The sequence below is a fragment of the Nycticebus coucang genome, chromosome 12 (genome assembly GCF_027406575.1).
Source record: "Nycticebus coucang isolate mNycCou1 chromosome 12, mNycCou1.pri, whole genome shotgun sequence".
Taxonomy (NCBI): domain Eukaryota; kingdom Metazoa; phylum Chordata; class Mammalia; order Primates; family Lorisidae; genus Nycticebus; species Nycticebus coucang.
Genome location: NC_069791.1, coordinates 18,294,289 through 18,303,959, shown reverse-complemented (window position 1 = coordinate 18,303,959; position 9,671 = coordinate 18,294,289). Strand labels below are relative to the sequence as shown.

The window sequence follows — 9,671 nt, the reverse complement described above, 5'->3', positions numbered from 1 at the left end:
GGGCGGGGAGAAGGCGCCCAGCTTCACTGCAGGGGAAGGGGGCGGGCACCGGCTGGGGGTGGAGTTCCGACCCCGAGGCACTTTGATCTGGCACCCGCGGGAGCTCAGAGAAGGCCTAGGGGGCAGGAGGGGCCCCGAGGTGTGTGCAAGGCCCGCCGCGGCCCGGGTGTCGGGGCTGGGGCGCGGAGTGGCAGTCTCGGCCGCCACGTGGCCGGGAGGAGAAATGCAAACAAGGAAACCGGGGAAGGGGGGAAGAGGGGTGAGTCATTGCGGCCCCGCCCGGGAGGGAAATCCGGGCTGGGGCCTCTTCCCGGCCGGGGGCGCCTGCCTCTTGTTTCTCTGCAGGGTCTCCACCAGCCCGGGGCGGGGGGAGGGATTGGACGGCTTTCCCGTGGGGAATCCCGCTGCGGAGCCTCCCACTGTTGCGTTCCTGGATGCTCGCCCCCTCCTCCGCCCCAGCACGCAGGCCGGGCGCGAGTGAGGAAACTGAGGCTACAGAGGAAGGAGATCGCTCCGGAATGCACCGGGGCAGGAGTCGCGGCGGAGCTTCCAGGAGGAAAGCGGGTTCTAGGAGGTCGCGCACCGCGCGCGCTCCCCGGCGGCCGGGCAGGCGGAGGCAGAGTCCTACGCTGCGAGTTCAGCGCTGACCCCCACACACTGTGGGCCTCAGTGGTGGCCCAGAGCTGCCCTCTCCGCCCCACTCCTGCTTCCCAGAGGGCGGGGAGACAGTGGCCCCCGGCCGGCGACTCCCGTGGCGTCCCATGACTGCTCAGGACTACAATGAGGGTTTGGAGTGAGACACATGCCCCGCCCCCAGCTTTCTAGGGCTCGTTCCCATTTTGCCCGTCTCTTCCCTTTTCCATTTGTTGTTGAGCCTGCCCGGACTTGGGGAGAAACATCTCTAACAAGCGTCTACTCCCTCTTTTAGGACATCAGGGAGAGAGTAATTTTGTTAAAATCTCGGGGGGTTTTGGTTCTCGTATGGGGGGGGCGGGTTGTATTTGTTTGGTTTTTGCTCAGGCTGGTCTTGAACTCCTGAGTTTAAGCAATCCGCCCTCCTCGGCTTCCCAGAGTCCTGCGATTAAAGGCATGAGCCAACGTGCCTGGCCTGAAAAATCTCAGTTTGAAAATTTCTGCATTTTATTAACAATCGTTTCATCCCCCCAAATTCAGATTCAGTCCTGTTGGCATGAGATGGAAAATCTGTGTTTTGAACAAACATCTTAGGCCATCTGCTGTGTCTACACTTAAACACTGGTGGCATTTTAAACGCTCCTCCATGGCAAGAGGAGAGCCTGAGAATGAATGTGACACAAACCCATCCACCCAAGTTCTGGTCATTTGGAAGAAGGAAGAACGGCCTGGATACTGGCAGGAAAGGATGACAAGCTGGGAGTCACAGGCATGCACAGGAAAAAGAGTTGGGGCGGGGGGAGGGTTTAAGTGAGTTTTAGGTTGCTGGGGCTAGTGGCTTGACTTAGAAGTTCTTGAAGGAGAGTTTCCGGAGACTGACAGTGGGAGTCAGCAAGGGGTCCCCTATTTCCTATTCCCACTTCCCCTACTTTTAGCAGGTGGAAAAGATGCGGAGAGGCAGGATGCCTGCTTATCTTTCAGCAAGGCCACAGAAACTTGTCATGGGCTGGTACCATTCAAGTGTTTTCCATGTATTTAACCCCTGCCACGATGCTATGAGGTAGTGCTAGTGTTGTTCCTGCTCAGAGGTACTAAGTAACTTGCTGAGGTCACACAGCTAGGACGTGGTGGAGCTGGGCTTGAGTCCAGGTTATGCCCCATCCACACAGCGTGTTCTTTATGCATCTGCCATTCTAACACACACTGTACTGCCTAGGAGAGGAGGCCAGGGGACGGGGGTCTCTGAGGGGTAAGATCCAAAGCAAGTCATTCAAATGGGTAAAAAGGGAAATCCCAAAGCCACTTTCCCCCATTTGTGTACCCCCTCAACACTACTCTTGCCTTTCTTTTTTCATGTCTCCTTGTTCCCCTTCTCTGCAGAGACGGAGCAGATGGCCTGTGATGATGACCTGTTCACTAGTAGCTCAAGGAGATCACAGTGTACCCCTGTCCTGTTTCTGTTGCTAGCAGGCAAGGCCCCCAGCCTCCTGCCAAGGCAGGTGATGAGGAAGGTTTTCCTTCTCTCAGGATTTCTGGATGGGGACCGGCCATTGGCGTTTGTGCTCAGTAGATAATTGATAGAGACTGAGGCCTGGAGGGGGCAAAGGACTGGGAGTGTGTCTGAGGAAGACATTCAGGCCAGATGGTTAGTCATCTTGGGGACACTCATGCCACGTCCGGGTGTAGCCTCCACCCTCCTATGACTGTCACTAGATGCCAGGCAGGTGTGTTGGGACAGATAAATAATAACAATAGTTCACATGCACCAGTCCCTGTTCTTGAATTTTATAAACACTGATTTAATTGTCACAACTACCTTATGAGACAAAGTTGTTATTATAGTTATGCCATTTTACAGATGAAGAAGCCGAGATACAAAGACGTTAAATGACTTGTCCGAGGTCCTGCCACTAGGAAGTGGTGGAGCAGTGATTCCACCCAGGTGATTGCGATTCTGTGCGCTTTATCATTCTGCAGTCCTGCCTCTTGAACACTCTGACAGCTCCTACAAAGGGGGAAAAGCCCTCACTCAAGGTCATTTCCTCACACCTGGGTACACTGGCCCAGGGGTGGGGGGTAGGGGTGGAATGGGTAGACAAGGGAAGCTGAGCAGTGGGCCCCCTTGACACAGTCTGCCCAGATAATCAGCTCCTGACGGCAAACTGTTCCCCATTCACTTCAGGCAGTGGCAGAGGCTCCCACAGAATAGTCAAGGAGAGTGGGCTGGGAGAGGAGGGCTTCTTGAATTAGGCTTCGACTCTGGGCTGTGTTTCTCCCACCTTGGCCTCTTTGCTGAGTTCACATGGTCAGCCTATACCTTCCCGGATGTCCACGGGAGCCTCATATTCTGTGTGTCAAAAACCCCCTCCTTCCACCTTGCCTCTGGAAGCTCCTGCCTAAGCAATGAACCTGATAGCCTAGGTCCCTCCTTCTCCCATATCCAATCAAACACTGCCTCTGGTATAGTCCAACAATGAAACATCTTTTGTATCTGACCTGTTTGCGCCATTCTCTCTGCAACTGCTCTAGCCCCAGGGTGGTCTCTTCCAGCACTTACTATGTGCAGAATTCTATATTACTTGGTTTTTAGATACCTTTTATCCTGAGAACAATTCCTACTGCCAGTCAGGAGATTGAGGCACAGAGAGATGAAGTAACTTGCCCAAGGTCATACAGCTAGTAAGTGCCAGATCCAGGCAGTCCAATTGCAGAGTCCATATTCTTAACCACTTTTTATACCACTGCCCTTGCCCTGATTGCTGCTCTCAGCCTTGCCTTGCTCAGTCCTTCTGTGCAATGCCACATGAATCTTTAAAAAATCTTTAATTCATTCAACAATGTTTGCTGTAGGTGCCAAGAACTCTACTGTAAATTGGAGAATTATCTTTGATCTCCCTAACACACTAATCTGATTGGCTCTCCCTACCCAGCCCAGTGTCTGGCATAAAGTGGGTGCTTATAGGGTATGGGTGGAAATGAAATGAGCAGGAACCATGGGAAGGCAGCTGGTGCCTGCTATGGGCCTATACCAGGACAGCTCAACTAGAAGTAGAGCTAGTCTGCCAGTTCATTTTTAAGGCCTTCCATTTCATCTCCCTCCCTCTTTGCCATTTCCTTGTCTCCTACTTGTTTCTCTGTCCTACTCTGCAAAGCCTAAGTCATGTCCTTTGAGGGTCATTGTTGGGATGGGGAATGAAAGGGTAGAGGGAGTTTTCACTAATAGGCCTCCTGTAGGTCTGTAGAAAAGGGCCAGTTTGGAGACCAACTCTGAAATAAAGCAATAGATGTAAAAGCTGTACTGGGACCTTGGTCTGCAGCCAGTTCTCTGCCAGCACTCTACAAATTGACATTGGCCATGGGAGGTCAACAGTGGAGAAAGATTGAGAAGAGAGCCCAGGTATCCTCATCTGTTCTCTCTCCTGCCCTGCATGGTTTAAGGCCCTCTGACTCCTGCCCAAGCTCCTTCCTGCAAGGATAGTTCCAGTTCAGTTCCCCCATCTCCTCCCCTGCCCATTCCTGGGGTGGGAGGCAGAGGCAGGGAGATGGAACATTGATGGGCACTGAGCCAAACCTTCCTAGGACTAACAGGTCACAGCCGGTCACTCATGAGCCCCAGTGACAGTGACGGAGGCAGAGGAAGGAGGTGCCTTCTCTAGGTGGGAGGTGGGCAAGCCAGGACTCACAGTCAGGGCTGGGCCCAGCAGGGTGCTTGCAGAGGAGACAGCAAGGACCCCACACTCCCTGTAGATACAGTCTTCTGACGGTGCTCCATCCACCTGTGCATGAGAGGGGCAAGGAAGCCCTGAATGGACCTGCAGTGGCGGTGGTGGTGCTGGAGCTTCGGGGGAGAGTGGGAGAAGCCAAGAAATCCGGGAAGAAGAAGGGCAGGTCTGGAGGTGCCCTGAAGGGAGAGGAGCCAGCCTTCCTCCCAGGCAAGTTTGGTGTTCTGTGGACCTGCAGAAATGAATACTGCTCTCTCTCCTGGCTTCTGCCTCGCAAGGAGAAAGAGTATGTGTGTGTCTCCTATGTGTCCCAATAGTGATCTGACCTCGAGTGATCAGTGTGCTGAAATGACTGCTCCATTCCAGGTGTGGCCATTTCCCCTCAGACTCACTTCCCCCTTCACTCCTGTACCCCTGTCCTGGGGCTGACCACCCCCACATGCTACCTACCTGCCATTGCTCCCCACTTTTCTCTTCCTAACATTCCCCAAACCTTGTCTCAGCATTCCCATCCTCCAACTCATCCTGGGCCCTTGGCCTCCCTTCAGGACTCAAACCCTGTACTTTGCTCTCTGGTTTCAGAGAGTTGGCAAAGGAGGCTGCAGAAGCCTGAAGGAGTGGACACGGACCACCCAGTTGGCCTTTGCCTCTGGAATGGAGAGGCATCCAGGGACACAGGAAGTCCTTCCTAGCTTTCAGCTTCAGCCCCCCCGGTCAGTGAGCTGCACACTGCACAGCTGGCCTGAATCTTCATTTAACCTTCCCCAACTGCTCCAGCTCTGCCCAGGCCTCAGCTGAGGGTGCCACAAGCTGGTGGAGTGGCCACTGCTCGCCTGATCTGCCCCAACCTGGGCCCCATTTCCTTACCACATGCCTGGCACTAGTCTGGAGTAAAGAATTACATAACTAGGGGTGGCGCCTGTGGCTCAGTGAGTAGGGCACCGGCCCCATATGCCGAGGGTGGCGGGTTCAAACCCAGCCCGGCCAAACTGCAACAAAAAAATAGCCGGGCGTTGTGGCGCGCGCCTGTAGTGCCAGCTGCTCGGGAGGCTGAGGCAAGAGAATCGCATAAGCCCAAGAGTTAGAGGTTGCTGTGAGCCGTGTGATGCCACGGCACTCTACCCGAGGGCGGTATAGTGAGACTCTGTCTCTATAAAAAAAAAAAAAAAAGAATTGCTAACTATTTCAAGATTCCTCCTCCCAGCGAATGTAGACTGTCAGAGAGCAGGAAGCAGCTCTGCTTTGCTCAAGGTTACGCACCTTGCATAGCCAATGCCTGTACATAGAAGGCCCTCGGGAGAGATTCCCTGTGTTAAATTAGTAAATGAGTTTCCCTGCTCTCCTGCTGTGGATCCTCAGCTCCCTCATAGCTCCCCCAGATCTTCCTTTCCTCCTGGGGCCTGTCCACCCAGTTCTTTCTTGCCCAAATGCCCTTCCTCACACTGCCTCAGTGCATCCATCCCATGCCTTCTCCCTCCAGGAGGTACAATCAGGTGTGGTCCCTGGAGCCTCCCTAGGGTGCCACGCTTGGGTCTCTCACGCTCTGGGCTAAGCACAGGCAACAGCTTTACCTCCAGTCCTTTACTTCTCCAGTGCCCATGCAGCTGGACTAGAGGAGAACCCACATGCCTTGATGAAGGAACCATGGAGACTGTCATTCAACAAACCTTATCCCCAAATCTAAAGGGCAAATATGGATTAACCCCAGTGCCAGGCTTTGCCCTTGGGGAACAGTTAATGACCTCTGCTCCTGCCCTTACGCCTTTTTAGTCTCTCACTCCTCACAGGTGCAAACCTGCCTTTCTTTATCCCCTTACAGCTTCCAAGAGTCACCCAAGTGAATCACCCCCATTTGCCGCCAGGCTCAAGTCCCTGTTGAGATGAACTGCAGGCTTACCTGCCCCCCCACTCCCACCCCCTATCCAACAACTCCTTCAGGGAACTAGGGAAGAATGGAGCAGGTACCTGTGGGGAGGGTTTAGGTCTGGAAGTGGGCATCGCCAGAGGACACCAGAAAGGAGGAGCAGGCCTATGCCCTGGCTCCTACAGTGCTGCTCTCCCAAGGCTGCTGCAGCTGTGTCATCCCCCACCACAGCTACTTCTGTGTGTCTGATGCTCTTTTAGCTCATGACCTCAAAGACCTGCTACTTCCGCTTAGGATCTTCTCATTCACCCTCCTACCCTCTGCAAGGACCACTAGGTTGTCAGTGGGCAGGCAGAGGAAGTGGGGTCTCAGCAAGAAGCTGGACTCTGAGCAGTTTCATTCTAGCCCTGAGAAGTGAGGAAAGCCCCTTGTAGGAGCAGAAGGCAGCCCCAGCCCTGGGGAACAGCTTTCTGGCACCAAGGTACCCCTGCATCTGTGTCCTTCCTATAACCTCTGAAGCTAGAATGCACCCTGATGGGACCAGCTCCTCCTCGCAGCCAGCCTGTAGGATGGCCCTTTCTACTCTGTGGTCTACATGCCTGACCTCAGGAGGAAGATGGAACTGCAGGAGGGGGCCCTGGATGGGGGTGGGGGGGAAGGAATCCATCTCTGTGTCAAGCACAGTCTTGGGCTGCCATAGCCAGAGTCCTCAGCCTTGAATTCCACAAGGGCAGGGGGTCATGAGGACTAGGTAAGGTTTTGGGGAAATCTTGTGGGAATTTACCACCTAAATTCATCATACAAGGTAATAGCCCAGCTTGAAAAGCTGAGTCCAAAGGCACAAGGCTGGGGAAGGCTGCCCCCTAGAGCCAGAATCAAAAACTCTGTGGACTTTCAACCTTTCTTTATTGCTAGTATTTATTGAGTTCCTACCCCAGGCCCTGGGCATTATGCTAGGTCTTAGGAATACAGGAGTCCATCACTCCTGTTAGAGTGACTAACCATCACGGTTCACCCCAGATTGAGGGGTTTCTCGGGACATGGAACTTTTAGTGGTAAAATGGAAGAGTCTGGGTGGGTGCAGTGGTTCACACCTGTAACCCTAGCACTTTGGGAGGCCAAGGTGGTGGGTTGCCTGAACTCAGGAGTCTGAGACCAGCCTGAGCGACAGCAAAACCCATCTCTAGGTTCGGCATCTGTAGCTCAGTGGTTAGGGCATTAGCCACATGCACTGGGACTGGCAGGTTCAAACTTGGCCAGGGCCTGCTAACCAACAATGACAACTACAACAGAAAAATAGCCAGGCATTGTGGCAGGTGCCTGTAGTCCCAGCTACTTGGGAGGCTGAGGCAAGAGAATCACATGAGCCCAAGAGTTTGAGGTTGCTGTGAGCTGTGATGCCACAGCACTCTACTGAGGGTGATATACTGAGACTATCTCAAAAAAAAGAAAAAAAGAAACCCATCTCTACTAAAAACAGAAAAAACTAACCAGGTGTGGTGGCAGGGACCTGTAGTCCCAGCTATACAGGAGGCTGAGGCAAGAGGATTGCTTGAGCCTAAGGGTTTGAGGTTGCTGTGAACTATGATGCTACAGCACTCAACCCAGGGTGAAAGAGTGAGGCTCTGTCTAAAAAAAAATGGAGGAGACCCAGGCAAATTGGGACAAGTCAGTTTTCCTAAGCGAGAAGCCCCTGCTGTCCTGGAGGTTATATTCCAATGGCGATGGCAGGGGTGGAGGTGAAAGGCATAATACATAAAACAATTTCACATAGTGGTAAGTACTGTGGAGGAAGGAAAACAGAGAGAGGGATCCTCTGAGGAGGTAGCATTTCATCTGAGACTTGGATGATGAAGGATTAATCTTGTGAGCCCTCAGAGAAGAGCTTTCCAGGCACAAAGCACCAAGACTCTGGGTCAGGAACAAGCATGGTGGGTTCCAGAAAAACAGAAAAAAGGTCCAGGAACCTCGGCATACTAGGCACAGGTGAGCAAGGCTGGTTAGAGCTGCCAAGACCCTGATCAACTCCCCCTGAGAGCTGTGGGAAGCCATTGGAAGGGCTGAAGCAGGGGAGTACTATGTTCAAGTTATTATTTTTTTTTTTGAGACAGAGCCTCAAGCTGTTGCCCTAGGTTGAGTGCTGTGGCGTCACAGCTCACAGCAACCTCCAACTCCTGGGTTCAAGCGATTCTCCTGCCTCTGCCTCCCAAGTAGCTGGGAGTACAGGCACCTGCCATAACGCCCGGCTATTTTTTGGTTGCAGCCATCATTGTTGTTTGGCAGGCCCGGGCTGGATTCGAATCCTCCAACTCTGGTGTATGTGGCTGGCGCCTTAGCCACTTGAGCCACAGGCACCAAGCCAAGTTGTTATTTTTTAAAGTTCATTCCAGCCGCTGGGTGGGGAGTAGATTGGAGGGGGAAGAATGAACGGAGGAGGACCAGTTAGGAGACTGTTCCAGATGAGTAAGTGGTGACAATGGGGCTGGAGAGAGAGGACAGGATAGGTCCAACTTTAACTTTTAATGAGTTGGTCCTGGGGAGTGAAGGAAAGGGAGGACTCAGGGATGACCTAAAGCCACGGTAAACAAGAATGTGCCCCAGGGACATCAGAGGTGCCTCTGCATGGAGATTAAAGAGAAGAGATGGGAGGCCCTTGCAAGTCCAATAAGCTTGATAGACTGAAAGATAGCTCAGTGGGTGTGCCCTTGACATCGCATGGCAGAAGATGTATGTCTGGAATGTGCTCTTTGGGGGGAACAAGAAAACAATTTCTGAGGAGGCAGGAGGTGTACATATGGGAGTTAGCAGTCTGTCTTAATATTGACAGTGTCCGGTTCAAAAGAGACTGCAAAGGGAGGCACAACAGAGGCATTTTTTTTTTTAATTTCAGGTTAACATGAGGGTAATTAGGTTACATTGTTTCTATTTGTTAGGTAAAGTCCAAGTTGTAGTTGAGCCCTTCATCCAGGAGGTGTCCCATATACACTTATGTTGTGCCCATTAGGTGGGAACACACCAATCCCCCTTCCCCAATTTGAATCTAATTGTGTTTTTCTCTTGTGTGGACGCGTAGTTGTTGATCTACCAGTTTCATATTCATATTGAGTACATTGGATGTTTGCTTTCCATTTCTGTTATACTTTACTAAGTAGAATGTTCTTAAACTCCATCCAGGTAAATACAAAAAATGGAAAGTCTTCATCTTTTTATGGCTGAATAGTATTCCATGGTATACATATACCACAGTTTATTAATCCATTCATGGGTTGATGGGCACTTGTGTTGCTTCCCCATCTTGGCAATTGTGAATTGAGCTGCGATAAACATTCTAGTGCAAACGTCCTTGTGGGGAAATGATCTTTGTTCTTGGGGGTAGATACCTAGTAATGGGATTGCAGGATCAAATGGGAGGTCTACTGTTAGCTGGTTGAGAATAGAGGTATTTTTCTCAC

The 9,671-nt window shown here is 52.1% G+C and overlaps 1 long non-coding RNA gene across 1 annotated transcript; it reads left to right on the top strand.

Moving 5' to 3' along the window:
* The first annotated feature begins 161 nt into the window (after window positions 1-161).
* Window positions 162-5,277, top strand: LOC128561528 (uncharacterized). Its single transcript, XR_008373274.1, has 4 exons — window positions 162-1,693; window positions 2,014-4,030; window positions 4,381-4,721; window positions 4,938-5,277. It is a non-coding gene; the product is annotated as an uncharacterized LOC128561528 (long non-coding RNA).
* The last annotated feature ends 4,394 nt before the right edge of the window (window positions 5,278-9,671 follow it).